Genomic DNA, 16,529 nt, shown 5'->3' on the forward strand with positions numbered 1-16,529 from the left:
GGCAAAGTTTTTAACATGCTAACCACTAGAGTCTAGTGCGGCCCGGTACCACTCTATGTGATTTATAAATAAGTGGAGGAAATTCACTTATCACAGTTGTGTCTGGAACCAATCAACTACATTAAACGAGGGACTACTGTATGAGCTTTATTGGCACGACTGATTCCCGTGTCTGAAGAAGGCGGCATGACTGAAAGAATGCACACTTTTTGTTCTGCATAGAATTTTTCATTTGCGGTGAAAAGATGCATAGGCACATTTCAACGTTTTTGTGCTCGGCAACCTTTATAGACGAGGCACCCGCAGGTCACCACTCCCGACTGAAAAAGCTTTGTTCTGTTTTATTCAAGTCACTTCATCGTTGTATCATTTCGCCGCACGCTGTTGGTGTTCAGTGTCTGTTCCTTCACACACAATAAAAGCGTGTTTTTTCGAGGGCAGCTGGCAATTTGAGTGACAGCCTGGCTGATCATTTTCCCGATTTCAAACTTAATTAACCCCACCGTCATGCAACACGTCACTTTCTACTGGGACCGCTATCTCTTGGGAGAGAAAAAAGGAGCGTTTGTTCCACACCTCAACATGCTATTCAGGGATAATTACAGCGGAGACTGGCTTTATGTTGACTTCTACTGGTGAGCTCATCAATAAACTGAAGGCCAAGCAGGCGTAAGACGAGCAGACGGGGCGTACTTACTAAAAACGCTCAGGAGTGTCTACAACGTGTGTGATTAATATTTGCACACGACACTTTGGCTAATTGTGTATTGATTCATATAATTGCTTTGACCTAAAAGTTTTGTTTTTCGCTGTCTTACTTTTGTGCTTTCGGTTTGGTCTTTTTGTCACTTACTGATCATATATGTCATTAATTGTGAGATTAATCTGGTCTAGATTAAAACAGATAATGCAATTGTTAACTCTTCTACTTCTGTACCGCTGCACACAAAAGGGCCAAATTGGTCAAAACATGCATGCTGACTGTGTTGCCTGTGCTGTTCTTTTTCTGACAAATACACCACATGGTGGCGCTGTTATTAGACTCCAAAGTTTGACACCATCAGAAGTTGGACTGACTTGAAATTTCCTCTCTGTATCTTTACACTATTGTGTCCAATCGTCACGGAATGTGGTGCGCGTGTTTAGGGGACTGACAAGCACATGTGTGTCAAATTTGAGCAAGATTGGTTGAAAAATATAGCCGCCATCAAGCAAAACGTCCAAAAATGTATATGGTTTGTTTGTGTACCATGTGTGGCTGGGGCGGCGGTGAACAGTCGGGGGGGCGTGAGAGGCAGGGAGGACTTTCAGTATTAATGCAGACCTGCCAACCCAACATGTATGACTTTGTCGTACTTGGCACGCATTTTGACTCTTGTATGCTTCACTGCTCTCCCATTTTGTTGCATTTCGCTGGTTTCAGTTTGGAGTTCAGTCTGTACAGTACAGATAAATAAATAGATATTATAAGGTCACATTTACACAACATAACATACAAAAGAGAGAACATTTGACAAAACTGTTACTAAGTTGCTTACTGACTTAAAATGAGTCATATGAGTAGCTCAGTGTATTCTGCAAAATAACTTGCTGTAACTTTATATTGTTTTATCGAATCACCGTGAAAATTGAGGTGCATTTTCAGGGGACTGACAAGCACGCGTGTGTAAAATTTGAGCAAGATTGGTTAAAAAACATGGCCGCCATGAAGCAGAACGTCCAAAATTAGAACACCTCATGTATTTGTATCATTTGTTTGTGTGAGCTTTTCTGCTCCTCAACCGCTACACACAAAAAGTTGAAAATGTGTCAAAACATGCACCCTGACTGTGTTGTTTGTGGTATTATTTTACTGGCAAATACACCAGATGATGGCGCTGTTATTAAGCCCCAAAGTTCGGTCCCATAATAAGTTGGATTGACTTAAAATGTCTCACGAGTAGCTCGGTGTATTCAGGAAAACAACCTGCTGTAACTTTATGCTGTTTTTCCGACTCCCCATGAAATTTGGTGTGCACCTGTAGGGGACTGACAACCACGAGTGTGTAAAATTTGAGCAAGATTGGTTGAAAAACATGGCAGCCGTGAAGCAAAACATCAAAAATTAGAACACCTCGTATCATTTGTTTGTGTGAGCTCTTGTGCTCCTGAACCGCTGCAAATTTGTGAAAACATGCACCCCGTTGTGTTGTTTGTGGTATTTTTATGCTGGCAAATAAACCACATGGTGGCGCTGTTATTAAGCCTCAAAGTTTGACCCCATAATAAATTGGATTGACTTAAAATGTCTCACATGAGTAGCTCAATCCCTCGACCCTAATGAGGATAAGCGGCACAGAAAATGAAAGGATGGATGAGTAGCTCAATGTATTCTGCAAAACAACCTTCTGTAACTTCATGCTATTTTGCTGAATCACCGTGAAAATTGGGACTGACAAGCACGTGTGGGAAAAATTGTGCAAGATTGGTTGTAAAAACATGGCCGCTGTGAAGCAAAATTTCAAAAATGACAAGACCTCATTTATTTGTATCTTTTGTTTGTGTGAGCTCTTCTGCTCCTGAACCACTGCACACAAAATGGTGAAAATTTGTCAAAACATGCACCCCGACTGTGTTGCTTGTGGTATTATTTTACTGGCAAATACACCACATGGTGGCGCCGTTATTAAGCCCCAAAGTTCGACCCCATAATAAGTTGGATTGACTTAAAATGTCTCTGGATGAGAATCGCCATATATTCTGCAAAACAACCTGCTGTAACTTTTTACTGTTTTGCCGAATCACCATGAAATTTGGTGCATACCTTTTGTCTTTGAGGGGCGGGACAGCTACTTGTCCATAAGTCGTTGAGCATTTGTCTAATGTTTGTAAAACTTTGAGTCGGCATACAGTGGCTAACTCACCCTGTCCTCAGTAGCAAATAAAAGACGCTAGGCTAACGCTGCCATCGCGCACCAACCAGCCCTTGAGGCCTGACTCAGACTCCCTATCGCCTCTGAAGTGCCGAGTCATCCATCTTTCCTGTACACAAGCTTTAAAATATGACTTTTGCTGTTTGTCATGCACGGAGACAGTCGGACAGATTGATTGATGACATTGGACTTTTTCCTTTCGCTGTTACTTTTTACCCTCACATTTCAGCAACTACTTTATAATATCTTCTGTAGAAAGTAAACTTCATATACTTTAGAGTAGCCGCTGTGCATGCTTGTCTAAATAGCTGCCAACACAAGTGAGGCGCAAGATGACATGAGCTACGGCAGCACTCATGCAGCCCCCGACCATGAGGCTACCACCACCATGCTTGACTATATGCACAATTATCTCGCTGCTTTTCCCTCATCCCTTCATCCCGGCCGCCCGGCCGCTTCATTTAAGTGTGTGACATTTGAAGTGAAGTACAGCGGTCCAGAGATCTCCCAGACACGGACTGACTCACGTGCACGGAGGAGCTGATGTGGCGGTGAAAGGTCAGGCCTATTCTCAGCGGGCCTAATCACCCACTCTTCATTAAGTGGGCTCGCTCGCTCAGTCACACTTGATTGTGTGTTTGTGTCCGCGCCAGCAAATGCGAACGGGAGTGCGATCGAGCGGCGGCAAGGAGGAGATTGCGAATGGATCGCAGCGCTGATTGATGCGTGAAATGCGTTTGTGGGAAAATGTGCCTTGCTGACTTGTGAACATACGACAAGCAGATGACCGCACAGGTGACGCACGTGCTAAATTGTCTTGATCATGTGGCGTAATCAGCGGGCTGATCAAGGAGCTGAAGCAGGCTCATTAACTTCTTCTTCAGCTGTCTTGAGAGAGGAACGTAAGTAGGCCACGCAGCTCTCTTACCTTACACTAAATTCTGCTTTGTGTTCGTTCACCACACCTGTGTACCTTTACTATGCCATACAATAGCTTCGCTTCCAGGGGATTACGCATTAAAAGGACCTCAGCTGCTCTGCGCCTCCTCCAGCTCGCCGTTTTGGCCGCAACAGGCTGATAATGGTGTTTGTTTAGCCATTAGTCTGGACCCACTTCAGCAGCTGCCGTGGCCCGCAGCTGCACCAACACTTGGTAGATGAGCAGAGTTTGAACATTAATACCAGTAATAATAACACATTATGAAAGCTTTCAAAAAATATATAACCCCCCCAAATTATATACACACACACATATATATATATATATATATATATTTATATATAGACAATTTAATATATAATAAGTCATAACTATAAGGAAATTAGACAATTAAAAAAGTATTTTATTTTAAAAGTATTTTTAAATAATTAAAAAAATCTAAAAAAATAACAAATTATTAAATCTTAAAATACAAAACAAAATACATTACAAAAGCTTGAGAAAAATGATTGAATCTAAAAATAAATCCAATAAATAAATGACTTAAAATAATGAATGTGACCTAAGTAATACTTTATAAATATACTGTAGGTCATTGTATAAGGTAATTATTTATTGATATAAATATATCTAAATATAAAACCTTTTGAAGGAATAATCAACTCTAAAAATAACCGAGAAATACATTTTAAAAAGTGCCGAAAATACTAAATATGTATTATATGTATATATTATGTCAAAATACATCATTAATAAACTATAAAATATTAAAACAATTCAAATAAATCATTATAAAAATGTCTAAAACATCATAGCAATAAAGTAGCAAAGTGGTTTAATGCAGATTTGAGGCATTGGGCAGATAGTGACCATGTTCACTCGCCCCGGGGGTGTGAAATTCACACCACACCATTTCATTTTGTGTGGACTCGTATTACATTGGAATGAACACCTCTTAGCAGTGTTTTTTATTGAAAGGAAACAACACAGACTGGTAAGCGTATGGCCAAAACACAAGGTGGGAATCTTTGCTTCCTGTCAGGACTGCAGGAAGCAAGAGACCTTTGCAAGGAAGAAGAAGGGATGACAGAACAGCAGGAAGGCAATCACACATGTTATCGACTGAGCGGCAATAGCTCCATTGCGGGAGCTGCCAGGTGCCTGTCACTTGTCAAAACATGTCAGTGTGAAGATGATGACTGGGTATTGTGATGCTGGAGCTTGGAAGTGTTGGAGCTGGAGCTCTGACACGCTCGGAGCCTTTCTTGCTATCAGATTGGCATGCTGTGTCGTGCGGAGGGCTGGACGCCTCTTTTAGCTGCGCAAAATCCTCGCAAACATTAAATAGCGAGAAGGAACGCTTTCTGCCTGTTGTACAGCGGAGAAATATGCTCAGGTTGAGCTGCAAAAATGACTTAAAATGGTGTAATGCGCATGCCGGGCCACTAGTTGGCGATGTCACCTGTTCGTCGTGCCACCACACAATCAAAAGTAAACTTAAAAGTACTTTAGAGGAGTCAATGTACAGCTGGTATTGCAATATAGATTTACTATCAACTGAAAATGACTCAACACGCAGACATTATTGCCAAAGATCCTATATATGACAGGAGCGCTCTGTAGTTTTTAAATACTGACTGCCAAAACGCTCGTCAGCGATCACCTATGTGACAGGAGTGCTCTGCTGTTTTTAAGGATCTACAGCAAAAACACAAGTCAAAGATCATTCATTCATTCATTGTTTTATTTTAATTTATTTTATTTTATGAAATGCTAGTCAAAGATCCTCTATATAACAAGAGCAATCTGCTGTTTTTAAGTATCTACAGCAAAAACACAAGTCAAAGATCATTCATTCATTCATTGTTTTATTTTATTATTTTATTTTATGAAATGCTGGTCAAAGATCCTCTATATAACAAGAGCAATCTGCTGTTTTTAAGAATCTACTGCACAAAGGCAAGTCAAAGATCATCTAAATGACAGGAGCGTTCTGCTGTGTTTCAAGACCCAACGCACCAGCCAAAGATCTTGTCTTTGACAGGAGGGCTGTGTAGTTTTTAATTGCCGACCACAAAAAGTCCAAGATCTGCTATATGGCAGGAGCGTTCTGCTCACACACCAGACAAAGAGCTTCCACAGTATATGACAGCAATGCGCTGCTGCGTTTATCTACTGCAAAAATGCTTGTCAAAGATCATCTATACGACAGGAGGACTCTGCTTTTTCTAAGGATCTACTGCAAAAAAGTTAAAGGTCCTGTCAATATCTGGCAACACAAGAGAGTACACCTCACAGTGAGTATTACAGGATGTCACAGTACCCGTCAATGAACCGCAGCTCCTTTAGTGTCGGCAGCACTCGCGGCGTGTGTGTCCGGATATTTAGACATAGAAGACGGTGTATTGGTAGTACATATATAGTGCTGTACAAGTTGTACACTGACTACTCTAAGGCGTATCCAAGTTTCCATCATCGTCTGGTGTCGTCCCTTGAGAAGATGTTCACCTTGCTGCTTAATCCCGTTAAATCCGAACGTTAGTGTAAGCAGGCTGTCACGTGTGCGCTTTTTCGCCGCGCGATGAGCATCGCCACGGCAACCAACCTTTAGCGGCGGCGACTAAAACCACATTACCCAACGTAGCTTCACGCCTCATTGCCGTTGATGTTGGCGAGGAGAAATCATTCCAGCCAATAAGGTGTGTAATGGATTTCTTCCCAGCAGTCACCCTGCCTGCATGCCTTCTTAATTGCGGCGCTCGGGAACGCCTTGGGGCGGGCGCGAGGCTTTTTAAAGACTGAACGCGTGCGTGTGATTCTAACAGTCACAAAATTGGCTCAAGCGGAGTCCTCCTGTCATGGGGAATCTTTGACTCCTGTTTTTGTAGTTGATCCTTAAAAAGAGAGGTGCTCTCCGGTCATATAAAGGATCTTTGACTAGCATTTTTGCAGTAGGTTCTTAAAGACAGCACAGCTTTGCCTCGCCTTTTTGCGGTAGACTCTCCTGTCATATAAGTGATTCTTCAATTGTGTTTTTATGGTAGGTCCTTAAAAACCGCAGAGCTCACCTGTCAACTCGAGGATTTTTGACTGGCCTTTTTACGGTAGGCTCTTCTATCATATAGAGCAGGGGTCGGGAACCTTTTTGGCTAAGAGAGCCATAAAAGCCACATATTTTAAAATGGATTTCCTTGAGAGCCATATAATATTTTTTAACATTGAGTACAAGTAAATGTGGGCATTTTTAAGGAGGACCTCTAAAGTTATTCTTTTTATTAACATTGTTACACTGAAGCAATCCAATAATAAATAAATTACTTCTTACCATTAATGCGACTTCTGGTGCTGCGTGCTTTTGCACCGTACTCCGTATCTTTTTCTTTTTCCAGAATTAGCGATCTGACTATTTGATTTAAGGAAGGGAAGTTCATGCGAATAGGCTACCGCGAATAGGCTACCGCATTATCCAGTGATAATCGAATTTTGGTGTTTGACCCGGAAAATATTGGAAGGACAGCTGGCACTGGCTCTGGCCACCCGCATTGTGGTAGAAAATGGATGGATGGACTAAAATGCATAACAAAGTTTTATATTTTGAGTGTTATTTTTAACACTGTGATTTCTGTAATGTACATTAAAAGGTCAGCGAACAAAAAAACAAAAATACATTTTTATCGTTTTAAGACATGTTTGAGAGCCAGATGCAGGCATCAAAAGAGCCACATCTGGCTCCTGAGCCATAGGTTCCCTACCCCTGATATAGAGGATCTTTGACTGGCCTTTTTGCTGTAGGTCCTTAGAAACAGCAGAGCTCTGCTATTATATGAGATTTTTTCATTGCATTTTTGAGGTAGGTTGTTAAAAAGAACTGCGCTTTTCCGTTGGAAAAGCAGAGTCTTCCTGTCATATAGATTATCTTTGACGAGCATTTTTGCAGTAGATAACTCAGAAACAGCAGATTGCTCCTATCAGTAGGTAGTTTGCGGTAGGCTCTCCTATCATATAGAGGATCTTTGACTCGCAGTTTTGCTGCAGCTCCTTAAAAACAGCAGCGCTCTCCTGTGCCATAGAGGATCTTTGATGGGCATTTTTGCAGTAGGCTCTCCTGTCATATACTGTAGAGGATCTTTGACTCACAGTTTTGCTGCAGGTCCTTAAAAACAGCAGAGCTCTCCTGTCATATATAGGATCTTTGACTTGCATTGTTGCGGTAGGTCGTTAAAAAGAACCGTGCTGAGCTGTTTATTAGAGGATCTCTGACTCGCCTTTTTGCGGTAGGCTGTCCTGTCATATAGAGGATCTTTGACTTGCATTTTTGTGGTCGGTCCTTAACAACAGCAGAGCTCTCTTGTCAAATAAAGGATCTTTGACTTGCATTTTTGGGGTAAACATTCCTGCCACATAGAGGATATTTTCATTCACCTTTTTACAGTAAGCACTCCTGCCATATACGTAGTGGTTCATTGACTCCCATTTTTGCAACAGGGTCCTTAAAAACAGCAACGCTCTCTGTCATATAGTGGATCTTAGACTCATCATTTGTGTAACAGGATTCTTAAAAACAGCATCAGAACTTTCCTGTCATATTGAGGATCTTTGAGTTGCATTTTTGCGGTGGTGGTTGTCTTACATTTACACATGGATAACAGTTGAAAACGTTACCGTGTGATGTAGGATGGCCTGTGCAGTCGTTACAAGCTATTTGACAGCAACATTTTAACCCTGGAACAGATTATTTCTGTTTCCTGTGGTTTCCTGAAAATGTGTTTCACACACCAACCGACAAACGAGAGGAACATAATGTTTTTTGCTGTATTCCACGTGCCTGTGCAAGCTACAAGCACAATAGTAATGATGCTGTTCCATTGAAATGAACATTTATATCATGATATATTTTTAGAAAGGCTCGAGCGCGCAGGTGTGCCTAATGAAGTGTCCTGCGTGGTTCCAAGACTGTGATGTCAAACGAGAGAGGAAGAAGTGCTTTTTGTGATTTAAAGAGGGGAGACATCAGCCAGTGCTTATTTCATCACCACCTACACATCCTTCCGCCTTCCTGTTTTTTTGGGGGTTTTTTAAATCAGAGACTTAACAAGCACTTCCCACCCTCTCCTTGATCCCTTCCTGCCCTCAGCATCTTCCCTTAACAACCTCTTTTTGTCTTATCCGCGCCTCTTGACTGTTTGTTTGTTGCTTTCATTGTGATGGTGGGCTTCCTGTGCAAATCTCCGCACAGTGAGTCCATTAGTGGTTTATGTTTTGTTTTGCATCCGCCGCCGTCTGGATGTGGCAAAGGTGCCGTTTGGCTCCCAGAGGGTAGCGGCTTCTCCGCCAGGCAGGCCAGACTCGACCGGAGCGTTTTTAATCAGCTTCCCGCCATGCGCCAGCTGTGTCCACACGCCGTGGCATCCAGCTTGGACAGTTAGCCTCGGGAAGATTATCCCAAGATGCTTCACTCCGGTTTGCATTTATGTTGGAGAGAGTACAACAGATTGAGAGGCACAAAAACATACGTTTTCCAAAAATATATGTATATATGTATTCCTGCCTTTTGGCCACACGTAAACTCAGCTACAAGTTACTGCAAATGTTATCTCTCTCAGTATGATCAGCCCTTTATGTGAGCACTCGGTAGGAGGACATGCTTTTACCCAAAATGTACACCAAGTGTCACTTTGAAATGGTGGGGCACAAGCAAGGAAAGATGCCAACTACATTTTGGCGCTAATCCACACACTAAATTCAGGGTTTTGTACAGTCTTTTACTGCCTTTTCACAATAGAAATGAATAGCAGTATTATTCGTATTATTATTCGTATATTGATATTTACGTCATCCCTGGTGGTGTAATGGTACAGTACATGCAGGCCTGACACCATAATGGATAAAATGATTAGTCGAACGCTAGAAAAAAAACAGGTTGATCATTTTGACGCCTCAATAAATTGACATGTGCGACATGTACGCATGCTTGTTCCATTTCCTCGTCTTGACAGGCTGGATGACGAGAGGGTTCACTCTGCTTGTGTCTGAGTGCATTGGTTGTACAGTCAAATTAAGGGAAAGAGTGAGCCTCCTGTCAGCTATTCAGCGTCTTTGTCACGGTGAATACGTTGAATACACTGAATGCTAGCTAGAAGTAGCATGCCCAATGTCGGTCTTATATTATGGACAAAAAACAGAAAAGTAGTTACTACAATCAGTAGTAGTAGTAGTGGTAGTAGTACTAGTAGTAGTAGTAGCCCGGTTTCACAAATACTTGGGCTGAAAAGTGGGAGCAGCCGAGTGTGACTGTCATTGGAGTCTGAGTCCAGCTTTAAAGTCCATTCAGCAGGTGGACCATCCGGACCGCCAGCAGCACCCCCACGTCGTCCGCTCCAGTACGACGGCCGACATGCCTGCCTCTTCTCCCACAGTCGCTCAAATTGAAATAAATGAACTGCCAAGCCTGACGGAGAAGGTAATTGTTCACATGGAAATTGGCTCGCCCGTTGTCACACCGTCCTCGCTAAAGAAAAAAAAGAACGAAGGAAAGAAAGAAAAACTCCTGGAACAATTTCACCGAGCACGGGATGAGCAAGCATTGTCAAAAGCAAAGAAAGCGAGTCTGCACTCTGTCTCCTACGTCACGTTTCATCTCTAACAATGCCGCCTGTGCTGCCGCTAGTGAATGGAGGACAAGCGCTCATTTCCAGCTACATGGAGAATGATTGGATGCTAACCTCGCCATGTCAGGCGTTTAACCCTTTACACACCCCCAGCTGTGAGGCCCTGGGGGTCGACTAATTTAATAGCTGCTGTTGACTTTTATCTGCGTTACAGCACAGACTTGTCAGTGTCAGAGGCTTGGCGTGGCTTGGCATGTGTCAAAAGCAGCTCTCTGATAAGGAAAGTGCTGAATATGAACCTTATACTGTACAGTGCAGTATATCCTATTATGTTCTTACACGTTCACGCTCACAACTTGCAAGGTCAGCGCATAATGCGTGTTGGTGTTTAGAACCACTTTTTAATAGTTTGAAGATTCCCCTGTTGTAGGAACGTGATGTTTTAATGGTACTTCTAAATGACTAAATTGACTATGTAAAAAAGCAGGCTTCGCAACACAACTTGAATAGTTTCTGCACTGCAAACACACTTTTGTCCTCCAAATGTTCCTGCTTCCAGGTGGAAATCTCTGCCTCCTGCCTTAAATGAAGTACTTCTAAAGGTTCCAAACTGACTAAAAAACAGGCTTTGCTACACATCTTAAATCATTTCTGCACTCCGAACATGCTATTGTTCCTCCAAACGTTGCTCATGCTGCCAGCTGGAAATCTCTCCTTACTACCTTATTAAAGTCATTCTAACGGTCCCATAATTGACCATGTAAAAAAAAAACAAAAAAAAAAAACACAGGCTTCACTATACATTGTCGTCTTACTATTAAAGTAATTCTAATGGTCACAAAATTGACTTTGTAAAAAAAAAAAAAAAAAAAAAAAAAAAAAGTAGGCTTCGCTACACATCTTAAATCGTTTCTGCACTCCAAATGTTCTTGCTTCCAGGTGGAAATTTTCACCCCATACCGTATATTAAGTACTTCTAAAGGTTCCAAATTTAATTATTACACATTTAATTATTATTATTATTTTGTAAAATTATAATTTAAAAAATTCAGGCTTCGCTACACAATAATTTCTGCAATCCTAACACACTATTGTCCTCCAAATGTTCCTCATGCTTCCAGGTGGAAATTTGTTCCTACTACCTTATTAAAGTCATTCTAACGGTCCCAAAATTGACCTTGAAAAAAAAGCAGGCTTAGCTACACATCTTAAATAGCTTCTGCACTCAAAACACGCTATTGTCCTCCAAATGTTCCTGCTTCCAGGTCGAAATCTCTGCCTCCTGCCTTAAATGAAGTACTTCTAAAGGTTCCAAACTGACTTTGTAAAATAAAAAACAGGCTTTGCTACACATCTTAAATCATTTCTGCACTCCGAACATGCTATTGTTCCTCCAAACGTTCCTCATGCTGCCAGGTGGAAATCTCTCCTTACTACCTTATTAAAGTCATTCTAACGATCCCAAAATTGACCTTGGAAAAAAAAGCAGGCTTAGCTACACATCTTAAATAGCTTCTGCACTCAAAACACGCTATTGTCCTCCAAATGTTCTTGCTTCCAGGTCGAAATCTCCACTTCTTACCTTATGTTACGTACTTCTAAATGTCCCAAAATTTACTTTGTTGGAAAAAAACAACTGCAGGCTTCCCTACACATCTTAAATGGTTTCTGCACTGCAAACATGCTTGTCCTCCAGATGTTCCTCATGCTTCCAGGTGGAAATTTGTTCCTACTACCTTATTAAAGTCATTCTAACGGTCCCAAAATTGACCTTGAAAAAAAAGCAGGCATCGCTATACATCTTAAATAGTTTCTGCACTCAAAACACGCTGTTGTCCTCCAAATGTTCCTGCTTCCAGGTGGAAAGCTCTTCTTACTACTTTATTAAAGTAATTCGAACAGTTTCAAAATGGACTTAGCAAAAAAAAATGCAGGCTTTGCTACTCATCTTAAATTGTTTCTGCCCTCCAAGCACACTATTGTCCTCAACATGTTCCTGTTTCTAGGAGGAAACTTTTCACCCCATACCTTATATAAGTACTTCTAAAGATTCCAAACTGACTTTATAAAAGAATAGTTAAAAAAAAGCAGGCTTCGCTACACATCTTAAATAGTTTCTGCACTCTGAACGCGGTATTGTCCTTCAAACGTTCCTGCTTCCAGGTGGAAATCTCTGCCTCCTACCTGATGTTAAGTACTTCTAAAGGTTCCAAATTGTCTTTGACTAAAGCAGGCTTTACTACACATCTTAAAATGACCTTTAACTCTAGCTCCAACCTCTACCTGCAGCGTGATGCTCTAAAAAAAGAGCGTGTGAGTGCTGCGTGGCAGCAGGACGTGCTGCGAGGGGTTTTTAGTGTCACACGAGCACATTGTGGTTGTTTGTGTGTATGGTCAGCGTGGGATTACCTTGTCAGCACTTCACTCTCTCCTCTAAGCCCTGAAATGTGTTCATGTCTGCCGCCATTTTTCAATCATCTTTCATTTTCCTCTGCTGAGAACTGCTCTTTTGGAGGAAGAGTGTCGTGTGTGTGTTTGTGTGTGTGTGTGTGTGTGTGTGTGTGTGTGTGTGTGTAGTGTCTTTTGCAGTGACACACCTCCATGTGCTATCTTTCGCATCTGTTCATGCTGTGCTGCAACATTTTTATTGGCGTCTGCGAGTGACTCAGCACTTTGTTTGGGGATTACATCACCTCTAAAAAGTTTAGTGGGTGCAACAAAGCCGTCTCTGCAATTGCTTTTGAATGTTTGGGTTTTTTAATGAAAATGTTGCCAGTCTAGGGTCAATGGATGGAAATAAAAGCAATACAGTCAAACCTTGGTTTTCATAAGTTTTCATATGATTTGGTTTTCGACAGAGATTTTCAGGGAAATGTATCCATTTCATCCGTCATTGATGATCATTTTGCATGTAAAGCTGTAATTATTTTTCTCTAAAATTTAGTTTGTGGGTGTCTGGAACAGATGAATTGGATATACATGATTTACTATGGAAGAAATCATGGAAAAACTGAATAAGAAAAAGCAAGCTTCCACTGTATTATATCTCTTAAATCAGGGGTGTCAAACTCAATCGCACTGGGGGCCAAAAGTCAAAGCCTACTTCAGGTTGTGGGCTGAACTGGACATTAGCGCCCACCCACCACCCCAACTTTGTATCTTTCTTATTATTTATCCTGAAATTTTCATCACTTGTATATTCTGCATATTGAAAGTATTAAAAACCTTACAACCTTCTTGTCCTTGTAACCAACATAATTGGTGAATGAAGCACACTCGTATGCATCATCTGTGCACACACACAGATGCTCATTTGAAGTCACCAACATGACAGGACATGCCCCAATAATCCAGGCTGGAAAACATAGTAGTCAGTATGGTTAGATTTTAAGGAAATATCTCATTAGAACTGACGAAGAGATCAGTAAGCAGCCTGCACATCTTTTATCTCGGTTCACGAGTGGAACATGCAATATAATGGTGGTTGGGTTGTCAGGTTGGGACAAAATGTGCGTGGCAGCTGGTGAATGTGTGTTTATGCGGCCTTCCATTTTTTTTTTTAAACTTCATTCGTGTAGACGGACATTTTTTAACATCAGAGTGGGGGAATGTGCATTTGTTCGTGTCCGTTCATCCCTGCTTGAAATTTATACTTTCTGATATACGGCTGTGGTGCTCTTGGCGTGGTTGTTCCTTTCACTAAAGCGATTGTTGATGGACTGCCTCTTCGTCATTCTTTCAATGTCTGGGCACAAGCTACAGTGTTTTATATAAACACAAAAACATCACAATACGTGAGATGTGTAATTCAGATGTGGAATGGGCAGATTACGCATTTCCCAGCATGCTTTGCTGTAGTTAAAATGATTACTCTTGACTGTATTGTGCCTCTTTACAGACAGGGTGTAATAGTTTTTAGTCGTTGGTCAGTTAAATGATTGTGACTTTTGATCTGAATCTGGCACCCTTATCAAGAATGGTTGTGAATTTTGTAATACTGTATAGACAATATTGTTGACACTTATAAAATTAAAATGCCTGAGGAGTAGTTTATATCGGAGGAATCGCTTAATCACGCAGATTGCTGTAAACACTTTGTTTGATCAAGTCCGCGAGGCGGGCCAACTCATTGCTATTTTTCCAGTTCCGCGGGCCGGATGAAATTGCAACACGGGCCTGAGATTGACACATTTGCCTTAAATGGAGACTGACACGCACACGAACAGTGTAGCCGGGTCGCAGAACGACTGTAAAGCATGCAGTCGCCCCTCGCCAGTTTCTGTATATAAAGCCACGTTGTATAATGAAAACGCCATACAGACAGCCGAGTCACATGACGATCTTGTAACCGTGTCCGTTACGGTGACAAAATCGCATCATATCACAAATGTAACTAGGCTGGCTGACGTCGAACTGAAGTGTGGAATAAATGTTTGCTATTCACCTGCTGAGGATCGAACCAGCCGCCATCAGGCTGGGAGACGACCACTCTACCACCTGAGCCACGTCAGCCTGTACAATGAGTGGAATATTGCAGTCATGGAAAATGTCAAATAATTTTGCACCATGCTTCAAGCATTCACACGGTTAATCGTTCAGCCCTAGCAAACGGTAGTTCTACTCATGAACCGCTGCACACAACATGGTGACGTTTGGTTTCAAAACAGCCACCCCTACCCTAGCCGAACATCAAGAAATTTCGTCCACACCTTTTGGGAACTGACCAGCACATGTGTAAAATTTGAGCAAGCTTTGTTGAGAAACATGGCCGCCATCAAGCAAATCGTGTTGGCAGGAGCACTTGGAAAGTAATTGTCCATAAATCATTAAGCATTTGTCTTTTGATTATAAAACTTTGAGGATATTTGTATAGCATGTGTGCTAAAATGTGTTTGAAATCATTTTGACCACAACCCATAGGGGGCGCCACAGTCACGCTTTCAGTCTTTTTCAATGGGTGATGCAGTCCAGTGTTCAGCTGCATGAAAAATCAAGCGGAAAGTGTGCAGAGAGAAAATTCCTCATTTGTCTTCATTAGGCAGCTGATTAATTACGCAATCAAATCATCACATTTCCAGATATGCCGTCTTCATTAGCGCAAGGCACGACGCGTCTTGCTATTATTTATGTCGGACCGCGGGAGGCTTCATTAGCTGCCGGCCGATGAGGCGCGCCGCTTTCTAAATTTAGCAGCGTTTGTTTATCCCCGAGTAGCCACGTGTTGGGTGCTACGATGTGTGCATACAAACGGGCTTCATTCCACCTGTGCTCGACATTTGCCTTTTCTACACCTCTTTTGAAGCCTCTTTAACTCCTGTGATCAGGATTAGACCCGTGGAAAAAGAGGATGTCGACGACGAGGCTCCTTTAAAATATGTCAAGAGCTGCCTGTGCACTGAGCCACAATGCAAGCAAATTCTACTTTTTTTGTGGATGATTTCAGTCCGAGGATTGCAGGATCTGCGTCGAATGAGGGCTTGAGAGGAACAAGAGTTTGTACGTGAGTTCACATCGTGCGTTCCACACCGTGTTTTATTAGAATCGGCTCATTTGCCTGCACAGAGACTGTTGCTAATCCAACTTTTTTCTTGGTCATCATGGCCAAATGATGCCGAAATGCATAAGCCGCTATGAACCAGATGCTAAACACATTCAGAGAGGGATCAGGCCACGCTCTGATGGCTGCCCTGTTTACAAACGTAGACATTGTTTATTAAACACTGGTGTGTCCTTTCCATTTTTGTGCACCATTTTTGTGTCAAACACGTTTCACAATTTGCCCCATAGGAAAAAATAGGGAATAGTCTGTTCCAGGGTCAAATTGTGCGTCATGTCTATAGGCAGTGTTTGAAGTAACATCTTCTTTGAGTCACACAAGTGTAAAAAGAAGTTATGTGTTAAAATAAAATGTTGCAACTAGGTCTGTCACGATAATTGATAAATTGATTAATCAAACAATTTAAAAAGTCAGTCATTTTTGCCTGCCTCGATAAATTGACGTGTGCGTGCATGCGTGTTTGTTCCCTGTAGGCATTGGTGCTACAGTGGAATGAACGGAGAGAGTTAACC

At 41.8% G+C, this 16,529-nt stretch overlaps 1 protein-coding gene across 6 annotated transcripts in view; it reads left to right on the forward strand.

Moving 5' to 3' along the window:
• plxnb2b (plexin b2b) overlaps nucleotides 1-16,529 on the forward strand; it is a 253,747-nt gene that overhangs the window by 145,969 nt on the left and 91,249 nt on the right. The window contains exon 1 of one of the 6 annotated variants that reach the window (XM_054775451.1): nucleotides 11,386-15,956. The exons of the other annotated variants lie outside the window; for them this stretch is intronic. The gene's annotated coding sequence lies outside the window, so the exon portion shown is untranslated. Of the gene's footprint in view, nucleotides 1-11,385; nucleotides 15,957-16,529 lie in introns of those variants that run through there. 6 annotated transcript variants of the gene reach the window in all.

The sequence above is a fragment of the Dunckerocampus dactyliophorus genome, chromosome 5 (assembly GCF_027744805.1).
Source record: "Dunckerocampus dactyliophorus isolate RoL2022-P2 chromosome 5, RoL_Ddac_1.1, whole genome shotgun sequence".
In the NCBI taxonomy this organism is placed as follows: Eukaryota; Metazoa; Chordata; class Actinopteri; order Syngnathiformes; family Syngnathidae; genus Dunckerocampus; species Dunckerocampus dactyliophorus.